This window comes from Bos taurus, chromosome 1 (genome assembly GCF_002263795.3).
Source record: "Bos taurus isolate L1 Dominette 01449 registration number 42190680 breed Hereford chromosome 1, ARS-UCD2.0, whole genome shotgun sequence".
NCBI lineage: Eukaryota > Metazoa > Chordata > Mammalia > Artiodactyla > Bovidae > Bos > Bos taurus.
Window position 1 is genome coordinate 59,078,462 of NC_037328.1, and position 24,094 is coordinate 59,102,555.

The 24,094-nt window shown below is 39.8% G+C and overlaps 1 protein-coding gene across 29 annotated transcripts in view; it reads right to left on the minus strand.

The window, feature by feature from the left end:
• The window catches only part of ZBTB20 (zinc finger and BTB domain containing 20), an 862,801-nt gene that overhangs the window by 126,536 nt on the left and 712,171 nt on the right, over nt 1-24,094 (minus strand). The window contains exon 1 of one of the 29 annotated variants that reach the window (XM_059890176.1): nt 4,627-24,090. The exons of the other annotated variants lie outside the window; for them this stretch is intronic. The gene's annotated coding sequence lies outside the window, so the exon portion shown is untranslated. Of the gene's footprint in view, nt 1-4,626; nt 24,091-24,094 lie in introns of those variants that run through there. 29 annotated transcript variants of the gene reach the window in all.

The window sequence follows — 24,094 nt, forward strand, 5'->3', positions numbered from 1 at the left end:
CATAGTTCCCTTTTTAGTCCTCCAGAGGATTTCTATCCTACTTAAGATCAGTTATGAATTCCAGACTATCAGCACTGAAAGCCTTTTATAGGTTTTACATTTATATTTTATTTATATTTATATTGCTCATTTAATCTCTCAGAAAATGGTGCCATGAAGGTCCCCCTATATCCACTAAGGACATCTCCTTTGCCTTTTGGCTTCTTCCCATTGACAGTCGTTTCTTTACGTGGAAAAGTATATCTCTGAATCTTTCCCACGCAAGCCTGTGTCTGTGGAATAATTCCTCAGCACTGAAGAACATCTCTCCTTCCTTCAAATGATTACTTAAAGGCTGCTTCTGCTAGAGAGACTTTCAAGATTGCTGTCAACCAGTGGCCAATCCTCTTAAACAAGGTAAAAACCACTGCATTCGCTTTACCACACTTTAAAAGATTTATTGTACTTTAAAAGTATTTTATGGGACTTCCCTGGTGGTTCAGCGGCTAAGACTCCATGCTCTCAATGCAGGGGGTCCAGGTTCGATCCCTGCTTAGGGAAATAAATCCCACATGCCAAAACTAAGAATTCACATGCCAGCGCTAAAGATCTTGCATGACGTAATTAAGACCTGCTCCAGCCAAATAAATTAATAAATATAAAAAAATAAATGTACGTTATAATTGCTTATAAATTCCACTGATGGCAGGAAAAAATATAGTGGGTACTCACCCAATACAGTTTGATTAATTTGTTGCATTGCAACTACAGGTCTTAATTTTAAATAGTATATATGTGTGTATACACACACACACACACACACACACACACACACACGGTCTTGTTTTGTTACTTTAAGACATATAAAGCTACTTAAGTCTCCTGATTTTGGGGAACTGTCAACTGTTATGCATGTGGTAGGCATCAATAAACACTTGTTGAATTGGACTGAAGAGGAATCATCTTAAACAGTTTACTCTTGGAGGAGGGAGCAATCATAAGAAGACTATTAACATAAATATTCTATAACAGAGTCTAAGTGTAATAAAAATAATACTCAAATGAGAGTTACTCAAATTTCTCTCATCCTCTTGATTATTTAATATTATATTGATAAAAATATATTGTTAAAAATAGCTTTGACTTTAAAACACTAAATTTACACACTAAGAATTAGACACTAGAAAAATCTCATAGTCTGATTTATTTCTCTGTAATATATCTGTCTTGAGAACATCAGCAGGAATACACCAAAGAAATATGTCCCTCACGGGATCAACTATATAAAAAGACAGAACACATCATCAGCACAAAAATCATTATCCATCTAATTTCTCCCATTCTGGATGGCTCCGGTGAGCCCCTCCATCATTACTGACTAGGGTTAAGATAGACCTTAATGGATTAATTAAACCAAAGTGGGACTGCACTGCAGACCAAAGAGGAGGAGATCCTGATACAGGGCAGGCAACAACCCCTGTTCTTTTACTCAGATGAGTGAGACTTGGCTCTTCCCAAGTGCTGTTTATTTGTACTGCAAAGGAGTTGTCTAAAAATAAGACTTGGTGCCTATTGTCTGGCTCTTCCCCTTAGCATTCATAAAAATTGAATACTTGGGTGCTAATCAAAAATTATCAGGTAAGAAATTAAATGTGAAGACTCTTCTTTTGCTTCAGGAAGGTGGGAGCATCTGAAAGAGAGGTCAAATGACAGAGACAGTGTGCTCACCTTGGTCAGGAAGGCCAGGTGTGGGGGAGGCTATTGTTGGAGCACGAGTGAGATTCTGAGTGCTGGCAGGACACAGAGAGCTCTCAAAGAGCTGAAAGGAAGAGATGCCCACCACAAAGTCACCGTGTGTGTGTTAGTCACTCAGTCATGCCCGACTCTCTGTGACCCCATGGGCTGTGTAGCCCGCCAGGCTCCTCTGTCCGTGGGATTCTCCAAGTAAGAATACTGGAGCGGGCTGCTGTGCCCTCCTCCAGGGGATTTTCCTGACCCAGGGATTGAACCCAGGTCTCCTGCATTGCAGGCCGACTCTTTACCGTCTGGGCCACCAGGGAAGTCACAAAGTCACAGGGACACACCTAAAGGCAGCTGTCAGTAATGGAAACCCTGAGAATCGCTCATATAAAGAGGGCTTTGAAATTCAAATGTGAAAGGAGAAGATGTTAATCCAAAGGCACAATTTAGGGTCTTTTTCTGCTGGTAAAAGGAAGAGGAAAAAAACAAAAACCAAAAAACCACCCAGTTAGTACTGTACCATACTGGCAGTTTACTCTTTCATGAACAAAATCAGCACGTTAATGACATGAACACCTACTTTCCTGATGGGGACAATCACACAACATTAAATACGCCAGTATTAAAAGAGAAAAAAACAAAAAACAAAAACACCAGGAACACGTCACTCTGGAAATGGTGAGGCTGACTAGGGCAGACTGTCACTACTATCAAGCATATCCTGAGAGTCTATAAAAGCATCTATGAAGCATTAATGAGCTGGCAGGCCTCTTTTCCACCAAAGAGGAAGTGTCCTTAAGGATTCCAGAAGTGGCGATCTGGGCAGCTTTCAGTTTCTTTTTTGAAATAACAGGAGCAGGGCAGGCTCCTCTGGGGGTCAGGCTGGCCCCACCATGTTGAATGTCTGTGTCTAAATGATAAGTAATTGAAGTGAAACGACACCAGTTTCAATAGCTGCTCTGAATTTTAAAAGCAAGTACAAATTCCCAGCCCCTTAGTAGATTTCATTTGTGATTCCTGCATTAGGGGAAAAACTGGCACAAAGTTCAAACAATAATAGTAGAGCTCTCAAAAACACACGTCATTTCTTACTAAAGAGAAAAAAATAGAATTATGGAGTTGAAAAGTTTTCCTACCTTAGTGATTATTTAATCTAGTCATTTTGTAAATGAGGAAACTGAGGACTGGCCAGTGATCATAGAGTTAATTGTACAGCTGGCAACTTTATCAGTAATGAATCTATAAATAGATTCAGGGCTATCAGTGACCCAGTGGAACTGGGTCCCTCAAGGTCTTTCATTCAAACAATTATATATATAAATCAATATATATACATACACATATATAAGTATACACACAGAGGGAGAGGTCTATTGATACAGGTATTTATACATAAAATATATTGCTGGACAGTAAAAACAGGATCCTGTGTCACTATCATGGTCCAGAGGTCACTGGATAAATTTGTTTACTCAACATTTACTGAGCTCCAACCTATGTGTATTAGGAAAGTAAAAGGGTATGATTAGACATAGTTTGTGTTGTTGCAAAGAATTTTACATCTGCAGCACAATCAGATAGAATAATGGAGCAGTCATACGTGTTCCCATTGGATAAATATAAAACCTAATCATTAGGTTTGAATCAAGAGAGGAAGGACCCTGTATTAGAGACTGGAAAGAATTAGGAATTTTTCTAGTACCCCAAATCTAAAGGTCGAGCCATTGATTTCAGCTGTTCTATGCATTTGGACATGCTTTCCCTTCAGAATCTACTCCAAATTCACTGCCCTAAGTAGCTCAGAAACAGGGCTCTTGAGGCCTGGCTGCTCCGCTCCTGCCCGTCTCTGAGAGGGTATTTAGGTCAAGGATGAGGGTGGAGCTGGGGATGAAGCAGCAAAGAACCTGGCTGAGTCCTGAGTCTGTTAGCTCCAACACACTACCTAATCTCCCAGTCATTTTGCTTACAGCTATATCTCAGTATACAACACAGCAGAATGATTTCCTACGTGGTGAACAAAAATCGAGAGGCTAAAACCTAGGTAATATGATTGGTTCAAGTAATCTGGATATGGAGAAAAATCACTAATAGCAAGCTTAAGACCAAAGAAGTGATCAGATCACCCAGGCATTTCTCTTAAAAAGAAGGGAGGAGAGAAATAATACATGTAAGTGTCTACCATGTTTCAGACACTATGTTAGGGGGTTTACATATATTATCTCACTTAATTCTGACAGAAACCTCCCAGAATAGAAGTAACCATCCATTGTTCTTCAGGTGAAGAAACTGAGGCACAGCAAGACAGTGGTTTAACCAGCCTCACAAAGTAGAAAGTGCTTTATGACATTCCTATATGGATCTAAGTTTGTCCAGCTACAAAACTTGTATTCTTTGCCAAAGTTTGCCAAGCAGGAAACCCAGAGGTGAAACAACTATGAATGCCATCAGAAAATATACTTAGTGACTGCTATACACTGCTAAAATTGGGTGCAGACAGTTATACAAATACAAACACACAGTTACTACCACCTTGACATTTAAATATGCTAGCATGAACAAACTGACATTGGACCCACCAAAAAAGAATATTACATGTAGACAATTCAAATGACTCATGTCCAGAAGGGTATTCTTTTCCAGCCATAGAAGACAGTCTACCTGGCACCGCAAAGCTTTTGTAAAAATAGTGCTTAAAAACAAATGAACAAAAAAAATCCCCAAACTCTTTCAGTATCAGAAAAACATGCACAATTCCCACAAAAATCTAGCACAATCAATTCTCCAATAATTGCCAATCATAGGGATTTTTTTTTTTTTCCTCGAAAAAAATTTAAAGGTGAGCACAGAGTTTGTGCATAAAGGCTTCCTTTTCAATCCAGGGTTGACATTATCACTGCCTCTGCTTACCTTGTCTTCGTAAAGTGTGGGAAGGGAAAAAGGTTTGAGTTTTTCTTCCACATATGAAGGCTTAGCTGTGGGGAGAGGTTGTTTAAATAAAAACACCGAGTTTCTTTCCTCGTGGTAGGCTGGGGCATTAGGAGATTCTCCTCCCCATTGCAAGCCACCATTCACACACACACACATACACACACACACACACACACTCCAGATCAAGCTTGAGGGGTAGAAAAAGAAAGAGGGGGGCAAGAAAAGTGGGGAAGGAAGAGAGGGAGGGATAGGAAGAGTTGCTAAGGAAGTAGTGCCGAGCTCCAGAGTGCTCCAGAAAGTGAAAGTATGCGAAGAGCCCGCTTAGAAGCTCTCAGCTCCTAGCTCTCCAGGGATGGCTCTTGCAGAGCATCAGCTGCAGAACTCAAGCTTTCTGTGGCCAGGATGGCGCTGAAAGAAGGAAGATGCTGGGCAGGGGCTGGAGAGTAATACTGTAGAGCTTTCCAGCCCTCCCACCCCACACTGTAAACAAATCTATTCTCGAAATACTGTAACTTCCCAGGGTATATTCGAATGCAAGGAAGAGGTACAACTAAGATGAAATGTGATGTGAGAATCTTTTTATCATTTACTATGGCATGATTTAAATTTAAATTATTATTTATCGACCGCAACCTCTCACTGCCACTTGATAATCATGATTGACAGCATGTCGTTTTAATTACTTTGTGAAAGAAATAACAAAGGAGGCACTGAGGTAGACTGGGATTGTATTGCCGTAATAAGGACACATGACCAATATCCCCAAATCAACAGCAAAAATGTTGATGGCATGGTCCTGAAGTCATAGGGGTTTGTCTGCTTCTTCCACGGTCAGAACCAAAGGTGAAATTTAAGGTGATAGGCCCTCAATAGGTGGTAACGATGGCTACTGCTGTTAGTCTTTTTTGAGTAAAATTCACAGCTGGGATTCCAAAGATTCTCCCATGCTGGAACCTGCATCCACATTAGCTTTTCTGGGGTGTCGTTACACACAGGGGAGGGGAAGGGTGGAAAAGAAAGCATCCTCGTCTACCACCTTGATGGGGGTGAGGTGAAGGCCACGGAGAGTAGGAGAGTAACGGAGGTGCAGTCAGTCGGCTCTCTCTTGACAGACAGCAGTGTGGGACGGGGTGTTGGGGGGGGGAAATCCACACACTTGTATTTTGCTAATGTAAAAGTCCCAGTGGAAACATTAGCACTCAAAGACATTAATGTGGATTTGGGACACTCCCTGAAGGATTTTGATTCCATTAGAAAAAAAAAAAAGACAGTGACAGATATAATCCTGCTTTGATATGTTTAATGCCATTTAAAGAGAAACTGCACCTATTTACCTCAGGCCGGGACACTGTGAGTTCAAAAAGTGAAATAGCAGTTCTCAGTGCAAAGAAAAAGCTTGGAAAATATTATGTGAAAATTAATTTGGCACGCTTCTTTGAAATTTTAGATTTCTGGGATGAGCAAATGGGTACAGTTTTCTTTTAACTGTTTTTGAACACCATGTGTTGAGAAGAAAACAACAGAATGGCAATTGCTCATCCAAAATGCTAACTTGTGGCATGGCACAGTCAAGATGGCCTGCCACAGCCAAAAAGCAGGTGTGTGCTATGCCTCTCACTTCAGTAGCATGCCCGCCACATGTCCCTGCATTCGGCAACCTCTTGCATTTGCTTTTGGAACCTTTCTGAGGGGGGACAGTAAACATGACTCAACAGAACGTCTAGCCTGGGACGGCTCCCCGGCTTTCTGCGAGACAGACTCTCTGAGAAAGAACGAAGGCAAAACTGGAATAATGTATCTAATTTGGAAATCTGTGACCTAGCATGGAACTGACTGGTTTCAGATCATTTTGTGTGGCTGAGGTGGAGGATCAAATCAGGTTGGAGAGTGATGGTGACGCTTTTGCGTGGCCGGACAGGCTCTAAGCAATCGGCTGTCTCATTTGGGCAGAGGACACAGTGAATGCGCCTAATAGGTCATATGCACCTAATGTAAAAGCTTGGCGTAATAAACCTTCACCCCTCAGGTCCACGCAGAAGCTCAACACACGTGATGTTCACAATCATTTGGTGTGCCGGGGTGCCAAAGCTTCCTCAATCTGACGTTATGAATCTGATATTACATTTGTTCCAGAAATTAAAATGCTTTTATAGAGACTAGGTCTCATTCAACTATTTAACACTCCTATGAGGAACAGGAGACAGAAAAAAAAAAAGATTTTTCTTCTGCCCTGTAAGAGGCCTGATAAAGAAACCAAATTAAAACTCATGACCATTTTTTAAGCCTTAGCCAGGTACTATGTGGAACGAAATCTGAAGATACCTGTGTTGCAAGTGTTGACAAGGTCTGAAATAAAGGTGTAGATGGGGATCAAAATAAGTATTTCAACATAAAGAAATGGGAAATTATTGCTTTATTCTATGATTTTAATTGATAAATCAATAATCATTTATTAAAAACCTACTATGTGAAAATGCTATTAGTGAAGAGGAGGGAAGAATGAAACCTATAAATACTAAGTTGGGGAAAAATCCTAGAGCTTTACAGATATAACTGAATGATAAACTCTGTAAGCTGCCTTCTGGGTTGGCATTTATGGAGTTTAGAAATGCTAGTTTGTTGCCAAATACTTATATGCTACTGTTAATTTCATTCATTAAAATTATATTATTCACTATGTACCTTTTATTTCTGATGGTACATTCTAGGTGTTGAAGGAGACACAAACTGTATATAAATACAATCTCTGTATTTATGAGTTTACTGTGCAGTGATAGGAGTGCACAGGAGTGATATCCTGGTGTAGGACAGTATGTAATCAGTGCCAAGTAAGACATTAAATAAGTGCTTTAACAGTTCAGAAGAAGCAAGACCTCTTGGCTATGAAACAGCCCTTCCATAGATTGACTAAAGTTTCTCAAAGCAGGAAAGGAAGGGATTGGAACCAAACTTTAAGGCACCAGCCATCAGTACACAGAGGGGCTAGCTATCTATGAAGGGAGGGATATGTACCCTCTATCAAAGCACCTCTCACACTGAGTTGTCCTGTAATCAGTGTTGACCAAGAACTTGCATGGCTGAAAGAGGAATCAATACGGATGTTAGGCCAGGTCAGTGGTTCTGCATTAGCCCTAGATATTCAGGTGATTATTAATTCACTGTTCTAAGTTGGCATTACAAAGACATCATATTTTTTCCCATAGAATTATGAGAAATTCTGTCTTTTATCCACATCAGAGTAAGGGGAAGTACAATTCAGGGCTCTTCCTTGCAAGTGAGGAGAACGCTTTGCCCATGCAGAATGCCATTGGTACAGAAATCACAATGTTTTTCAGAACAGCAGCAAATGAAATTCTTCACCTCACCTTAGGTGGGTGAGTCAGAATCCATGCTCCCTAGAAACAATGACAATGGAGTTGGGGTGTGGCAGCTAGGTTGGGATTACATAAGAAGGCAAGTTACCATTCAGCAGGAAACAGAATTTGAGTACCCTGACTTCTAGGTCTGGGTTCTATCTATAGAATTGCTTTCTTTTTCCATTTTTTTTTCCTCTTGGACACTCTAGCCCTTTACATCACGAATAGTGGCTTTCTGTAGTTGGTCTCTCTCTCTCTCTCTCTGTGTCTTTTTAAAAGGAAGGATGGCTTTACTGATGTGCCTTTTGTAAAGAATTCAAGGTTGTCTGGATCTTCAAAGAATGCAATTGAAAAAAAAATACTGTTTCTTTGATTCAATGGTGCTTACATTTGGGCAGAGTTTTCTTTTTCCATCCTCAAATACAGTATTTGAGACAATCTGCCCACAATGGAAAGCTTTTAGAGCTTCAAAAGTGTAGGCGAACCAAATCAGAATTAATCTCTGTGAAAACGGAGACTCGGGCACATGGAGAAAGTTTAGAAAAAAAAAGAAATCTGGGCAGGAGGCAGTCCCACAGAAAGATGCCTGATATCTCTACTAATTTAAGATGAGCTGGAGTAGAACAGGTGAAGAAGGGCCCTGGAAAGTTCTAGCTGCCATGTGATCTGCCGTCTTGATTCTATTCATTTACCTTGAGTCTGTGTTATCAAGGGGTTTAGTTGATTTGCTTAAGATGTGTCTTGTGGTCTGACTGTAGGAACCCAGTGAAGGCTGATAAAGCGGAGTCTAGGTTAACTGGGCCTAAGGTGAAGTGGCCAATAGCTATTCACTCAGAAAGGACTGACCAGACCAGTCTGCAGGGCATCTATAGCAGTGCTGCATTTTATTATCATATTAAAATCCATGCATTTTATAGGGGGAAAAAAAACTGCAAACCACAGAGGCAAAAAGGGTAGATGATTATAATGATCATCTTTGAATACTTGGTGTATGCTCATCGGTTTTTCTTCATATGTGGATTTCTCTACATATGTCATCTCATTTGATCCTCATGCTAACTATGAGAGGTTGATATTTTGCCCGTTTTCTTAGTGAGGAGCCTAAGGTTCAGAGAAGTTAGGTGAGCATCCTCTGGTCACACAGCTAGCAGAGGCTAAGCTGGGATTCAAATCTGAGCGGTAGGACACAAAGCCTGAACTCTTTTCTGTGCCTTGTGCTTTTCATGGCATGAAATCAGTGTTGGGGGAACTCTGCCCAGCATCTCTGGTTAGCAGAGTGAATTGCTTTTATCATTTGCCAACATGTCATAGAAAAAAACCAAAACAACAACAAAAAAATTAAAACTCCTGGCTCTAGGAGATTTCCTATCAACCACCTGAAGTTTGGCTTGGTTACATATTATTTGAATATTTGACAATCTTATAAAAAGTCTAACAACAATAAAGAATTTTTCATTTAGGCTAGCTTCTATGTTAGTTAAAAATCTCCTATTCCTACATAACAATGTGCCTGGGGGACTCTCTCACTGCCAAAAACATATCTGAAAACGCTGAAAAGTCAGAATTTGGGGCCTATATACTGACTAATATTACCAGCTGTGAGTCGGCTTGAACATCAGTAATATGATATTTCCCGCTACAATTTGATTTGGTTAAAATGTGTTTGAAGTTCACCCTTCTATTAACTAGAATTACCACCTCCTGAAACTGGAGGGCCCCTGAGAGCAGGCTGCTAGTGCAATCCAACCTCCCACCTGCCATCAGTGCATTTCCTGGCAACAAATACTATTAAATTGATAACTACAGAAATAGGTCAAAATGTCTTTTCAATAGTTGCTAATGTTCCCCTAATGTTCCATCTCCTCCCTTTGATTCTCCTGCTAACATTTTCTCTAACATCACAGGAACAACAACTAGTCAAGAGAAATGCTAGAAGATGGAGAAGCTGGCAGCCGTGGATAGAGGAGGTCTTAGGAGTTCCCCCAGTTCTCAGATAGAAAAGCTAAACTTCCCTAGGGGCCAGGGGCCCCAAACTCAGCTCTGCTGCTCAGTTGACCCGGAAAAAAAAAAGCCATGTCCCATATGAGCCTTCATACCCTCCTATGCAAAAGAGGAAAACTCAAGATGACTGATTATTCAAATTTGCAAAATGCTCAGAGTTCACAGGAGATAAGAGTCTTGACCAATCTCAAAGCAGTGGGGTTTTAAACTTATGCACACTATGTTCATAACTATACCTGTTAGAGCCTTGGCTCTCCAAGGTAGAAACCTACTTTTATATAAAGAAATGACATCACAGCATGTTTTTGTGACAGAGACCCTCTGCGGTCATCCCAGGTTTGATTATTCACCATGTAAACCTGCATTTTTTCACCCCCTTTTCTCTCCCAGGAAGAAAATTGGCTTCTCTGAGTTCGTATCACATATGTGACCGAAGATAAAGAGGCAGAGGGGTGGGCACAGCTGTATCAGGGCACAACTGATTCTAGGCAGATAGTCTGGCTTCAAAGAGAGGCCACCTCCCTGGGGCCAGGAGTACAAGCCCCCTTGTTAATGAGGTACAGTTCAATTTCCAGCACTTCAGTGAGGCTAACGTATCTTAGTGTGGCTGAAACCCTCATGCCTGGGTGCTCTGATGGTTTCAATCCCCAGAGAGTTACCTCAGTGTAAAGTAGTTTTGAATTGGAGCTGGGGAGAGGGGGTGGCGGGGAGAGGGATAATTCTGGAACAGGGAGGTTGAAGGAAAAAAATCAGATAAACGCAAGGACCCTGGGTCCCCGAGGCAGAGGAGAGGAAAAAGGGGGTGGCCATGAGCCAAAAGTACTCAATCTGTTTAGCATTTTCTGCTCAGGGCCCTGTCCAGAGCTGGTGAACCACTGAAAAATCTCTTGAGAGACCCTATGGTCTCTGAGTCGTGTTTTCAGCTTTCCTCTGTGCCACAGGTGTGTTGTCACTAGACAGGAGATCAGCTGATTTGAAACTTGCAAACTTCAGCCTACCTGGTTCAGGCAAATCAAGGTTATTCTAATCACTTGTAATTTAAACTTATAGAGACCACACAGTCTGCCACTTCTCCATCAGATTCTTTCTGCCCGCCTTCCTTTCATGAGGGAGGGAGAGCAGAGGTGTGGAAGAGAGCACACCAGGAGAGGAGGCAGGAAGGGTAGAAAGGGCTCGCTTTCCTAGGTTTCTGCTGTGAGTGGGGCTTTGTGTCAGGTAAGCCTCTCTCTGGGTTGGCTCCAGCAACCCAGGAGACACTGTTAGTGTTAGGAAGTGTTTTACAGGTTCAGGGAGGCTAAGTAGCCTCATGGAGGCTACTTAAGGTGGCCAGTCAGGTTCCTTCTCCCAGCTCCTAGCTCCTCTGGCATATTTCCTCCTCCTCCTGGTAATGGGTCTTCCCAGGTGGCACTAGTTGTAAGGAATCTGCCTGCCAATGCAGGAGACAGAAGAGACACGTGTTGGATTCTGGGGTCGGCAAGATCCCCTGGAGGAAAGCATGGCAACCCACTCCAGTATTCTTGCCTGGAGAATCCCATGGACAGAGGAACCTGGTGGGCTACAGTCCATGGCTCACAAAGAGTCGGACCCGACTGAAGGGACTTAGCATGCCCATGCACCTGATGATGGGAGCTTAGAAACCGGTTTACAAACCAGTCATCTAGAATATATCTTTTGGGAATATTGAGGATGCGCTGAACCATCAAGGGTATATCTGGCTGGGAGTCAGGAGCTTTGAATTCTTCTGGTTAAGACCTAGTCCTACCAACCTTCACTAAAGACACATGCAGACACTTGTATGGGATCTGGTCATGACCTCACATCCCTGCCATTCACACTCATCAAGGGGGTGGCAGGGGTGTGAAAGCACCAAATTCAACAGAATCATTCTCATTAGATGTTGTATGTAGATTAAAGAGAGGAATTCCCTCCTCCTAATGCCTGTTTGGGTAAGAAGGAAGGAAAGATTGATAGGAGCTGAAAGCAGACGGGGTCATGAGAAAGATGTGGAATACACAGCAGCAGCCACGGTAGAAACTTGAGAGAGCCTGAAGGCAAGGCTAGAGCTGGGACATAAAATTGTTTTAGCTTACATGGATGTGTTTGATCACACAATGGATGGAAACTCCTAGTCTATGCTAGATGTCCTGTTTAAAATCTCCACTGAATCGTTGAAGTCTATTTTAACTATTCAATAACAGGCAAATACTTCATTACCACAACTATTTCTCCCAAGTATCAATCTCTAGCAAAAATAATATTTGGCTGAGACCACTACAACATTTCTGATGACAACAAAAGACCATCTGGATGATAACCAGCTTGAGGTGTTTGCAGGAAAGAAGGAGAGATGCGTTCTTCTGAAACATAATGTACAGATAGAAATCTTCAGAGTTGAATGCAAGAATTAGCTTCTGAGAAATTGAGAAAGAGGCTCATTTTCAGTAGAAGAGGATATGTGACTGATATCTTCACTTGGCATGCTAGGAAAAGATAAGTTCCAGGCAGGATCGGCTATGTAATCTGTGGGGCACAAGGTAACATGAAAATGCAGGATCCCTTATTAAAAATCATTAAGAATTTCAAGACAACAACAGCAGCGCATTAAACCACACTGAGGGCCCTTCTGAGTGCAGGGCTCAGTGTGACAGCGCAGGTTGTACAGACAGGAAGGTGGTCTTAATTCTAGCTGTATTGTTTCCACCAAGGCATTCGAGCCCCATTGTCACCAAGGCCTAAATTAAGAAAGATGCACCGCCACTCTCAAAACTCTCAGTTCACCCTGTCTTCTTAGGGTACGGATGCAACTGAATTCTGCAGGGAGGATCAGAATGGTCTGCCAACATGTTTAATAGATTGCAGTTGTGCTGGCTTCTGCTCCATTTGTTACAGCCTCTAATCCCCACTTCTGTTACAATCTAAAGATGCCTAGGATATCAATGACTGGGGAATTGAAACATAAAAACACAAATTTCCCTGGAAAAATGAAAAACAAGCAAAAATAATGAAAAAGAAGTTGAGTTTCCTGGATATAAGTCCTACCCCTGATTTCTTTCTGGCCTTACCTTGAGCAGGTCTTGGGCATGTGCATATGGGCTCAGAAAACAGGTGAATTACCACAATAAGTCTTTTCAGTTTGGAAAAAACAGAGGAAACAGGAGAACTTGGTCTTAGCCCAGTAGAAACTTGCTGGGTTCACTAACTGTGTACTTGCTCTCTCTTTCTGTCTGTCTGTCTCATTATGCTAAGTTGGAGCTATGACTTCACTCTCCGTGGAAGCTAAGTTTCTCTTTCCTGGATGCTTGGAATGGCCAGAGAAAAGCTATTAGAGGGTAATGGTCATGTCTAAAAAATCACATTTATTTATCTTCACCTGCCCTCCTCACGTCATTATCATTCCACTGAGGTCTGTATATAGAAAGCAGAGATTAAATAGCCAAGATGAACATCAAAAGAATAACAGCAGTACCGAATAGATGAATGTGGCCTCTTTCCCAATGGTCTTAGGGGCTTTATATATACTGAGCCTGATTCTTGCAGGGGCAGACCAAGAGCCTGGGCAGATGCCTGGGATGTTTGTGTGGGCTGACGCTGACCCTCTCCTAACTATGTATCCCTGTTCCATTTTCTAAAAAACGTGTCTAATATAGAGAACTAGTTCATGTCTACAGCCAGAATTATACTTTGATACTAGACCTTGATTTAGGACTTTTCTTAAAAAAGGTATCTTTTGTTTTGCTTAACAGGTTTGTACTGCCTTGAGTAAGGCCACTAGGGTCCATAAGTAGATGGAAATGCATTTGACTTTATAAGTCAACTAAGTCTAGTTACACTTAGTTTTCAAAATGTCTTCCATTTCACGGAGATGATATAGGTTTGGTCATCATTTTCAAGTGTTTTAACAATTGGTAGGGCTTCCCTCGTGACTCACTCGGTAAAGAATCTGCCTGGAATGCAGGAGACCTGGGTTTGACCTCTGATTCGGGAAGATCCCCTGGAGAAGGGAATGGCGATCTGCTCCTGTATTCTTGCCTGAAGAATTCCATGGACAGAGGAGCGTGGAGGGCTATAGTCCATGGGGTCGTAAGGAATCGGACAAAACGGAGCCACTAACACTTTTAACAATTGGTAATTAGCAGAAGAGATCTTAAAAAATATAGTGATTGACCTTCACCACAGATGCATATATAAACTCCTGATTCATTTACTCTGAAATCATTCTCCCCTGCTGGAAATAGATAGCTATAATATATACATTTATATATGTGTGCACAATCAGCCTTAGCAATACCGCTGTGAAGGAGATGAGGACAGATGGTTTTCTATTTATTTGACAAATACACTATTACATAGACAGGTTAAGTGATTTGTCCTATAAGGAAAGGTGGAGATGAAAAAAAAAACAAACAACAAAGCCTGTCACATCTGTCCTCAGGTTATACCACTCTAGAATTGTGTAGCCATTATTGCTTTTGAGCAACTTGATCTAAATGTTTGGCAAGGCAACTTTCCTGAAAAAAGATCTTACACTTCTTTCTTTTCCATTGGTACTTTCTTTCTCCCTCTTTCTTCCTCCCTCTGAGATCATTATAAACTATTGGTAAATGTGGCTGCTCTAAGTTTATGCTTGCTCTTCCTGAGTTCAGATGTATTTTAGCTCTTCAGACAGCATAAGAAAAAAAATCATCTCTGAAAGGTAATAATGATAAATAATGCTGAAACAATGGGTTTGAGTTAATGTCATGGCAACAGTTGATATGGGTACAAGTGAGGTCTTGGACTCACCATTCACAAGAGCTAGTCTACTGGTTCTGAGTTGACTTAAGAAGAAGCACAGGCTTCTCTGAGGCAGAACACACTTGTCAATTCTCTGCTGTCCTCCTGGGACTTCAGACATGGGCCAAACCTTTCTGCTGCACCTTTCTCTGAAGTGCTGCAACTTGGAGCTGTCTCTGTTCTACACTAGGGCTACATCCTCTAAGTTCTTGACCTCAGATAGCCCTTCTCTATTTTGGTACATATTTGCATGATGCTCACGGTGCTATATTTGATTTAAAATATTGGCATGACTGTTATTTGGCCAAGGAAAGACTGTTTTGCTATCACTTTAAATCTTTATTATCTATTTTGCTAATTATTTATGTGAATAAAAAATATCCTCAACTTCTTGCCTCTTTTCATGGTTCTGGTTAATGTTTCACAATGTTATCTCACAAAATACTTGGGAAATACAATTTGGTTTTAATAAGTCCTAAACAAAACACAATTGTGAAAGAAAACTGATAGAGAACGATATAAAATAAAATTTGAAGGTAAGTGTGATGTTACTTAGTTCTGAAATATCCATCACTCTTAGTACTTTATAATAGAATGCAATATTGCCAAGAAACTTGTTACCCATACTAGTTGTTTTTTTAATGAAGGGACAAAGTGATGTTTCTTTTCTGATGATAAGAACTGCAAGCCCAGCAGTATAACGGCACCCGAGTGGCGTCTGAGATGTGAAACTGGCTTCAGTGATTTCTCTTAATGGAGACTGCTCAGTCAAGACCTTCAAGCAAGCTGCTGCTGTTTAGGACCCAGACTCCACAAGGAACGTCCCGGTTCCCTACAGAACCTGGGCTGGCTGTCATCCCATCCTGTATCCAGTCTGCAGTCGCTACTCAGTCATGTAGAGCGTGCGTCTGGGGACGATACACAGTGGAATAGGAAAGGCTACAGAGCTCTGTCGTACCAGCACGTTTATTGTAAGGAACTAGTTATGCTGCAACTGCTTTGCTCTTTTATATTCTAGGCAACACACTGGTGAATATAAGTCATAATGAACATATTCAACATTTTTTTCCATCAGTTCAATACATTATTCATAAATATTAGAGATGGAAAAGACCTTGTTGATTATCAAGTCCAAACTTTCTTTCTGCACTGCCCTTTCCCCTCAACTGTTGTTGTTAGCTCAACAAAACAAGACAACGACAAATCACATGAAGAGAGGAACAAATTCACAAGTTTAACAAGTAAAAAGGAAAGCTCCACTGAAGTCCGTATTGAGGGTGGGGAAGTCCAAGACCTTCCCTTCCTGCTGGTGGAGCTCTGAAGACTAAGAGTATGGTAGCCCTTTGCTGTGAAGATGAGTCAAGGGAGAAAAATGCTAATTTCTTCTCTTGAGAATCACAATTCAAGGTAAAGCCCAAGAGGCAATCCCACGTCCTTGGCCAAGTGCTTTCTATCTGTCTCTACAACCTGGTGTGGATTCAGGCATTCTTCTCTCCTGTTGGAATTTGAGATACTGACAATAATGATAAAATGAAAATGTATAAATGAATAGAGAGTTAAAACTACTAGAGAATGCTCCCTGGGATTATCTGTACTATCAAGATAGGAAAACTTTGCAGATGCTACTGTCTCTCTAGAGGAATAAATGCTTGCATTTTAATATTCTCAGCAGCTGGTTCCTGTTGAATGCCATCAGGATGATTCAGCCACCCACCAGGAACACCAGTAACAGCAAGTGCACACAGAGAAATCTGCAAAACTTTTCTTCTCTTGATGCCAACACTATTACTCTGGGAAAGTCAGAACCCTTTATTGAATTACCAGTTCTACTAAATGTGACCTTGTTCCCCTCACAAATACGAACTTGCTCTCAAATAAATGGAACTTCTGGCTGATAAAGATGCAGCATTCTTCCTGATTTGAATACACCCCGCCATCAGGAGCTCCTTGACTATGGTCATGTGATCTGCCCCTTTAAATTTTCTCACTATTCACTGTAACCCCGAAGAACCAGTCAGGTCCGCACACATTCCAAGTCCACCTTGTAGGCCATCCTGCCTACAGCTGACCCTACACATGTAATGCTATATCTCTAGCCCCACATGCCCCAAGTTATTTTTCATTTCCCCATTTTTAGAAGTCTCTCATTTCCACAGAATGGAGTTGTACACCCAGAAAACAGAAATGTGAAGATGAACTGCATTGACCCTAGATTTCACTGATACAGAATTATCAGACCATATTCAACTTAAGACAAAAAATTCTATACTTGCCCCCTTCTTCAAACATACCAAATTAGACACTAAAAGAGAAAAATGCCAAAGATGACAGCTAGCTATCAAAAATGTCTCACTGTATCATTTTCTGGTCCCCAAAGTAAAATCTAAAGACATTCACCACAGATTCAGGTGCTCTCAACAGCCATGAAAATATATGGCTGGAGAGGGAATCTATAAATGTAATGAATACACAATTGGCTTATAACAGATGCAACTAAAATTAAATTCGATATCTTGACCCGCTCTCCAAAGTGAAAGTTTCTAGTTCAGGCTGCAGACAGAGGTATAACCAGCTCATTAATCACATGAACCAGAACTATAAGCTGACACTTCTGGAGATGCTTCAAAGAGCAGTCCTGCACGGCTGGGGGGTCTGTGGGGAACCTGAAAGGGAAGGCAGAGCTGACAGTTTAGAGTGAGCAATACTGCTGTCTTTTATGGTATCCACAGGTCAGCCAGGGTGACTATTCTAAACTTCCAGGGAAAAAACGGAAAGGTTTTGTAAGGAAGTAATGGGACCTATGGACTTGTATAAAAAGATTTGATACATTTTTATTCAGTTCCTATTATGTAAAAGTAATTGTGATTGTTGCTTGAAGGGAAAGGGAATCTTAACAATAGTAGTAGTAACAACGACAATGATATTGAGTGATGACTACTCTCTAGTCATGGTGCTGAGCCTTCTATATACTTCATTTCAGGAATTCTTACAATTTCCCAACAAGGTAGTCAGTAGTGTTCATTTTCCTCCTTTACAGATGTGGAAACTGAGGCCCAGTGAAATTAAGGGCATTACCCCAAATTACATAGACCTGTTCCTTACATTATAAATAAACACACAAATGGCTAATCTATAAGACAAGACAAAAGCCATTAAAGGACAGAGTATTGTAGAAATAAAGAAGGCAGAATTGCTTCTGCTTGGGACCACCGGGGGAAAAGGAACAGGGGTGTGGGAATGTAGTGTGTGCTTAGGAGACAAGGAGTAGCCTAGTTAACACAGCACTTTCTGATTAGAAGTCATATTTTGATAAGATGGTAAGATACATTGATCTGTACAGGAAGATTTCTAAAAAGAAGGACTTCTTTCTAAAATATTTTCTGACTACAATTTCTCAAAATTTTTTTTCTTTCTTTCTTTTTCTCTTTTTTTCCATTGGTGGGAATAGGTGGAAGAAGAGAAATGAGATACAAGCTTACCTTGGAGGGGATAGGAGGATCATGTAGGGGGAGCAATGTCAGGAGCAGAGGGTATCCAGGGAGTCCCAGGGTGGGTGCAATTTCTTTCATTTCCCAGAATGCTGTATCCTTATCACACATATTTGACCCTTGCCCAATATATAGTAGGGTTATTGGTATCAAAATAGGAACCCTAAAGTCTTGGTTACTCTGCTTTCTTCTTCAATTACTTCTGGAATTTTTTTTTTTTTAGAAATTTGTTTTAGGGGGTCAGGCTTATGATATAGAGTAGTAGCTAGAAAACTTGAATTGTAGTACAATTTGCCTTCCTCATCTTGAGAAAGTTTGATCGTTTCTCTGTTTACATTTTCTTATTAGCATGGTATAAGCTCAAAGAGCATTTCTTCTTCTGTTGAGCAGCCTGCCCCTCTGGTGAAAATAAAATCTTGTGCTTTTCCAAAAATTTGCCATTCTTCTCTGTAGAACCACTGGTTTACAGAACCCAATGTATAGCACCACTAGTCAAGATGAATTCGTGGAGATTCAGTTTCTCTGCTTTTCAAGCTTTTATTTTAAACAGTGTTTTCCAAATGTAAGTTGTAATATATGAAATACATATTTTAAAAAATTCTGCATGGTCTTGCACCAGATATTCAGTATTCTTTTCTGGAGAGTTTGATAATCCACTCATCCTTATTGAGATATCTAAGGCTCCTTCAAGCTCTAAGATGCCATGATTATGATTCTATGATGCTGACACTTGCTTTGTCGACACTTAAAGCGGAGCTTTTCAACTTCAAACAATAGCATAAGTTGCTATAACAATTACACTTACATGAATCTTTAAGCAAATGTACATAACAGCTCTTTACAACTATTATCACACTGGACAGCCACAGCCAAAGCTTAGGAGGTTGTTAAAATTCTCTGCAAAAGCAAATTCTGATTCTAGAAGGAAAAAGTACTGTTTTTCTATCTACTTTTAAAATTAACTCTTTTTTTTTTTTTTTTTTGGTATCTGTTAATTCCACAGCCAGCTATAAGCTTTAAGCATCTCCAATAACTTTCATCATTAGCTTCCACTCTGTCATGACTTCTGTATCTCACCCTCCTGACCCTGGCCACTGAGGTCACTCTTCCTGATGTAATCAAGCATGCTTCTTTGTCGTTACATTCGTCACAGTGCTCATTAGAATTATCATCATTCCTACTGCACCTTAGGTCGACGGAATTAAATGTGCTTATGTGATTTGTTGTCATTTTAATTTTTCAGCCAGGATTTCTTCATCCAGAAGGACAATTTCATTTTATCTGATCAATAAATAACTAGCCAGTCAAATGACTCTGGAAAGACTGGTAGAAAATCATTCTTTGGGGCAAAACCTTAAGTCTAGAGAGGTTTTTAGAAACCTGGAAAGTGGCATTTCACTGACCTGGAATCCATAGGTTCGAAATATACTGATGTCAAATTAGTCTTCCAATATAGTAAAGCAGTAAGGATAAAATATACATGATTCATATTTAGGTGTGTGTTGAATTTAATAAATTAGTTGGGAGTCAAGGTATTTTTGAAGAGAATTCAGTCTGTCCACAGTGACTAATTCACTGACTCTCAATAGCCTAAAATATTTTTTGCTGTAGCTTTAACCTCATTTTTTTCAAGATAAAGAATATACATAGACTGTGAAGTGGCAATGCAGACCACTGTGACCTTCTATATATTCCTCAACTTTTGCTCTTTCTATGGTCAGGGTATGTACAAATAAATAAATCTACAATAGTTTAAATCTAGAAAATTTTTTTTGGCTAAACTCTGAAAACATAGCTTAAGTAGAGTTGAAGTGTGGCATCTCATCATTTCTCTATATTATAAGGCTTACAAATGCCACCTTATAAAAGATATATTTGTTTATTTTCATGTTCAATCAAAAGTGTAGAGTTTCAGGTCTAGGAATGGATTACAGATCGTTTTCTCCTGGTTATTTTTGGCTTTAAGTATATTGATCATTTTATCATTTTCTTGTTTTAAACTGCTTTAAACACAGCACAAATGTTATTCTCATCATGCCAGAAATGGGTTTGGAATTGATTTTGAGTTTCCATCAATTTTACTCTTTGCTCTCTGTGAGAAGTTTTTCACTTGGTTAAATTCAAAAGGATAGTTTTGTTCAAAAGATGTCAGAATACAGCATTTGGAGATCCTTAGCTGGACAAGAAAACTGACATTTTCTACTTTTCAAGAAAAAAAAAAAGTAATAAAATTTTGCATCTATTGCTATGGACTTTATTGAAATTAGGGAAGAATCATTCATATGAATGCAATTTCAAGGGCTTCCCCCCTCTTTCTCTTCATGTAAGTGTTTGACAAAAGCATGTATCTTCTGAGAAGCTGGCCTGATTGGTCCAGGTTGGCACTGTTTCAGTGTTTGGCCTACGGCGGCTGCTTAGGAATAATTTCGTCTCATCCTCTCTATTTTCCTGGACTGTATCGGACTCAGACACGTGGTATGCAAAGGAAATCCAAGTCCCTTAAAAATGCTATTTCTTTTGGTACTAAAGCCAAGCCCAGTTCTACTTTGGCCAAATGATCTTATCAAGATTTACAAGAGATATTCAGTAATATCTCCAATCTGGGAGAAGACATCCCACTAAGAAAGATCATTTACTACATACAGAATACATATATATCTTCTCATCCGCTACCAGGGAAGGACATGATCAAACTTATCCTATTGTTACCGAGAATAATATAACACCGATGCAAATTTTATGCCATTATTCATTTCAATTGATTTAAAAAGAAATAAACAAGTAGTTCTTTCCATATTAAAGCAGATATACTGAAGATCTATTTTCAGTTATTGCTGAAAATATTTTGGCTTCCATAAAGGAACCGTCCTAACACTGCTGCTTTGCCCTCCTCTGTGCTGTCACAATTCAGAATTTGTCACATTTCAGCCAGGTTCCCTAGACTAATTGGATGAAACAACTGCATTACAGTATCAAGATTCCTTTGCAGAATCAAATGAGAGGAGATCTGCACAGTTTATATAGCCTGGAAGATTTGTAACCAACACAGTCCAAATCCTATATGTTACAATACATCTTTCTACGTTTACAGTAATAATCACTTTTATAAAAACTGTTATGATTTAACTTCACACTTAAGAACATCAACAAACATAGGGAGAAATTTAGATATATAACCTTCATTTCCCACCCCATCCTTACTTCTCCCCTGTGCTGTTTCGTGTTTCGGAGCAACATGCTTACTCTTTTTTGAAGAGTCACGAAATCTCTTCTCTAGCAATCTAAGCCCTTGATTTTCCGTGTGTAGCATGACACACCTTGAAACAGAAAGCCCCACACACCAGAGTGGGACGTTAATTTAAATACAGACTTAGGGGGAAGAGCTCCATCTACTGAATCAGTTAGATCACAGTTTGTACCCTATAGTTATCCCATTCACTCCTTTCAACCTCTTAAAGACTCTGAGGAGAACTGAAAAGTTACAGACCCCCCAAACAGCTTTGAGTCTGATGCCATTTTGAATACTTTCCAGTTTCCCCGAGCCTCTTTCCTTCGCCCTTCCCAATCTCCAAAGCTTTCCATGTTTCAACATAAAAGAAAAATGGGATGCTCTGCTGTATAAATCATACCTGGGAAAAGGTAGAAAACCATTGGCAATAGAAAGACAAGCCCCAGATAGCTGACGGGAAAGCAACAGAAAAAATTCACTCTACCTGACCCATTGGCAGCCCAGGTAAGAAGCAAAGAGAAGAGTAGCCTACTTATTCCTCTTGCCTTGCATCATCGCTGGGGAAGTCTGCAGCCACCCAGGATCAGCTCTTCTGGGCTCTCCCCAGTTGCACAGTGTTGTTGTGGCATTGGGAATTTGCTGTGGCTTCGTAAGATTATGGGGATATGCTTCAGCAAGCCAAAAAAGTCACAAACAAAATTCAGGAGAGAGAGAAAAAAAAAGTACAAAAACAGCTGATCTGACTGGGGAAGCGCCTGGCATTTTCCTACATATGCCACAATTTTCTTTGGTATTTCCTGGTTCTATGATCAGAAAAGTTATCATATCGTGTTTATTACTTTTGTTTTTTCAGGGTTGCTGGTGGCGAGGGGCGGTACAGTGACAGCAAACAGAGTGGGGAGCAGCAAGGTAAAGATCACTTCTACTTGTGTGAAAGCTTTCCAGGGTATCACGAGGTTACAAAGTTCCTTCTTCAGAATACTGAAGACGTACAGAAATCATATATAAGAAAAAATAGCCATAGTCTTACTGGATTGAGAGAGAAAAAAAGAAAAAACTTTTTAATATGGAACAAAGCAAATCGTATCTGAATAAACCTGAATGTTAATATAGCTGCATAGGATTCAAGGGTATGTAAGACATAAAAAGACTATAAGTTAAGCTAAATTATTAGAATAAAAAAAGACAGTAATAAGTATATACACATATTAAATCATCAGAGGGAGGCAACAGTTAGTTGGATTTTTAAATTACAGAAAAATACTAAAATGTAATAAATTAATAAAAGTTTGGATGAATGCTAATCCTCTTTTATGCAAAAATAGAATGAATATAAATGTAAAGTGAAGCTGTGAGTGTGTGTGTCTGTATGTGTATTTGCACAAAGTATTACTGACTGACATTGAAAGATGCTATGTTACATAGAAATGAAAACTTTGAATTATTTTAAATTGGGCATTTAAAGTATCAAATTAACCTGGCAGGTTTTTTTCTTTTAAAAAATATTTTTAATTTTCAAGTTCTGTTTTAAATCATGGAAAGAAAAAAATAGAAAAGCACTGCATAGATGCACAATATGTATTTTGTAAAAAATTACATTTGCATTTCTTAGAATATTTAGTTCTCAAAAAACGGCTAATTGGCTTTTCTTCAAGCCTCTGCAAGACACAAGACAAGTTCAGTTCTGAGTCAAGAAAAACTATGAGAAATTTCACCTCAAAATGAAATTTATTTGGATAGTTATAAAGGCCTGAAAAATGAGATTATCTCCACCATAACTATAACAAACAGCTAATGAATAAATAAATTCTGACAAGAATCAATAAGAACTGCAAAGCCTGAGAGGGTCATCGCAGACTTGAAAAAGGTAAGCAAGTGAGGAAACATCAAACAGAGTTAATGGAGATAAAGCATTCTGAAAAATGGCAAGTGTTAACAATCACCGACAGGAAAGAATATACTTCCACAGGGATGACAACAAGAAAATGAAACAAAACAACACAAAACAACTGGAAATATATATTTCCTGGAGCAAAGTATGACTACTGATTCAGCAAGAGGAGAACCTACTTCTTTGTCACTCCCTTTGGAAGCCTTGCTTAAAAAAAAAAAAAAAAAAAGGTTGCACAAAAGATACATGTGTTCTTTTTCTGGTATTATTACAGGCCCACCTAGATTTAGATTTAGCTTTCGATTCCAGATGAGATCAGACATGTTCAGACTAGCACATCCTTGTTCTGTAAGCACAGAGCTGCTATCATCTCACTGGCAAATTCTCGGATCCCCAAATTTATGCACAATAGATGCTCTTAAAAATTTTCTACTTCAGTCAAATACCTCACTGAGTTCAATTTTTTATTATTTCACTCTGCTAGTATTAAGCCGAAAAGTTAAGGCAGGCGACTCCCATAAGAAAGGAAAGTTGAATAGTACTTACCCTAAGTATAATGTGCAAGCCTTAAAGGGGGAATCTACTTCTGCTCTAGGGTTTTTAGAAAGGAATCCAGGTCTAAACTCAGCTCTTGCCCTTTTCCCTTCTGGAAAACTGAGTAGACTCACAGAAGGTGGCTCTGAGAAAGATCTTACAAATCAACAGCCTT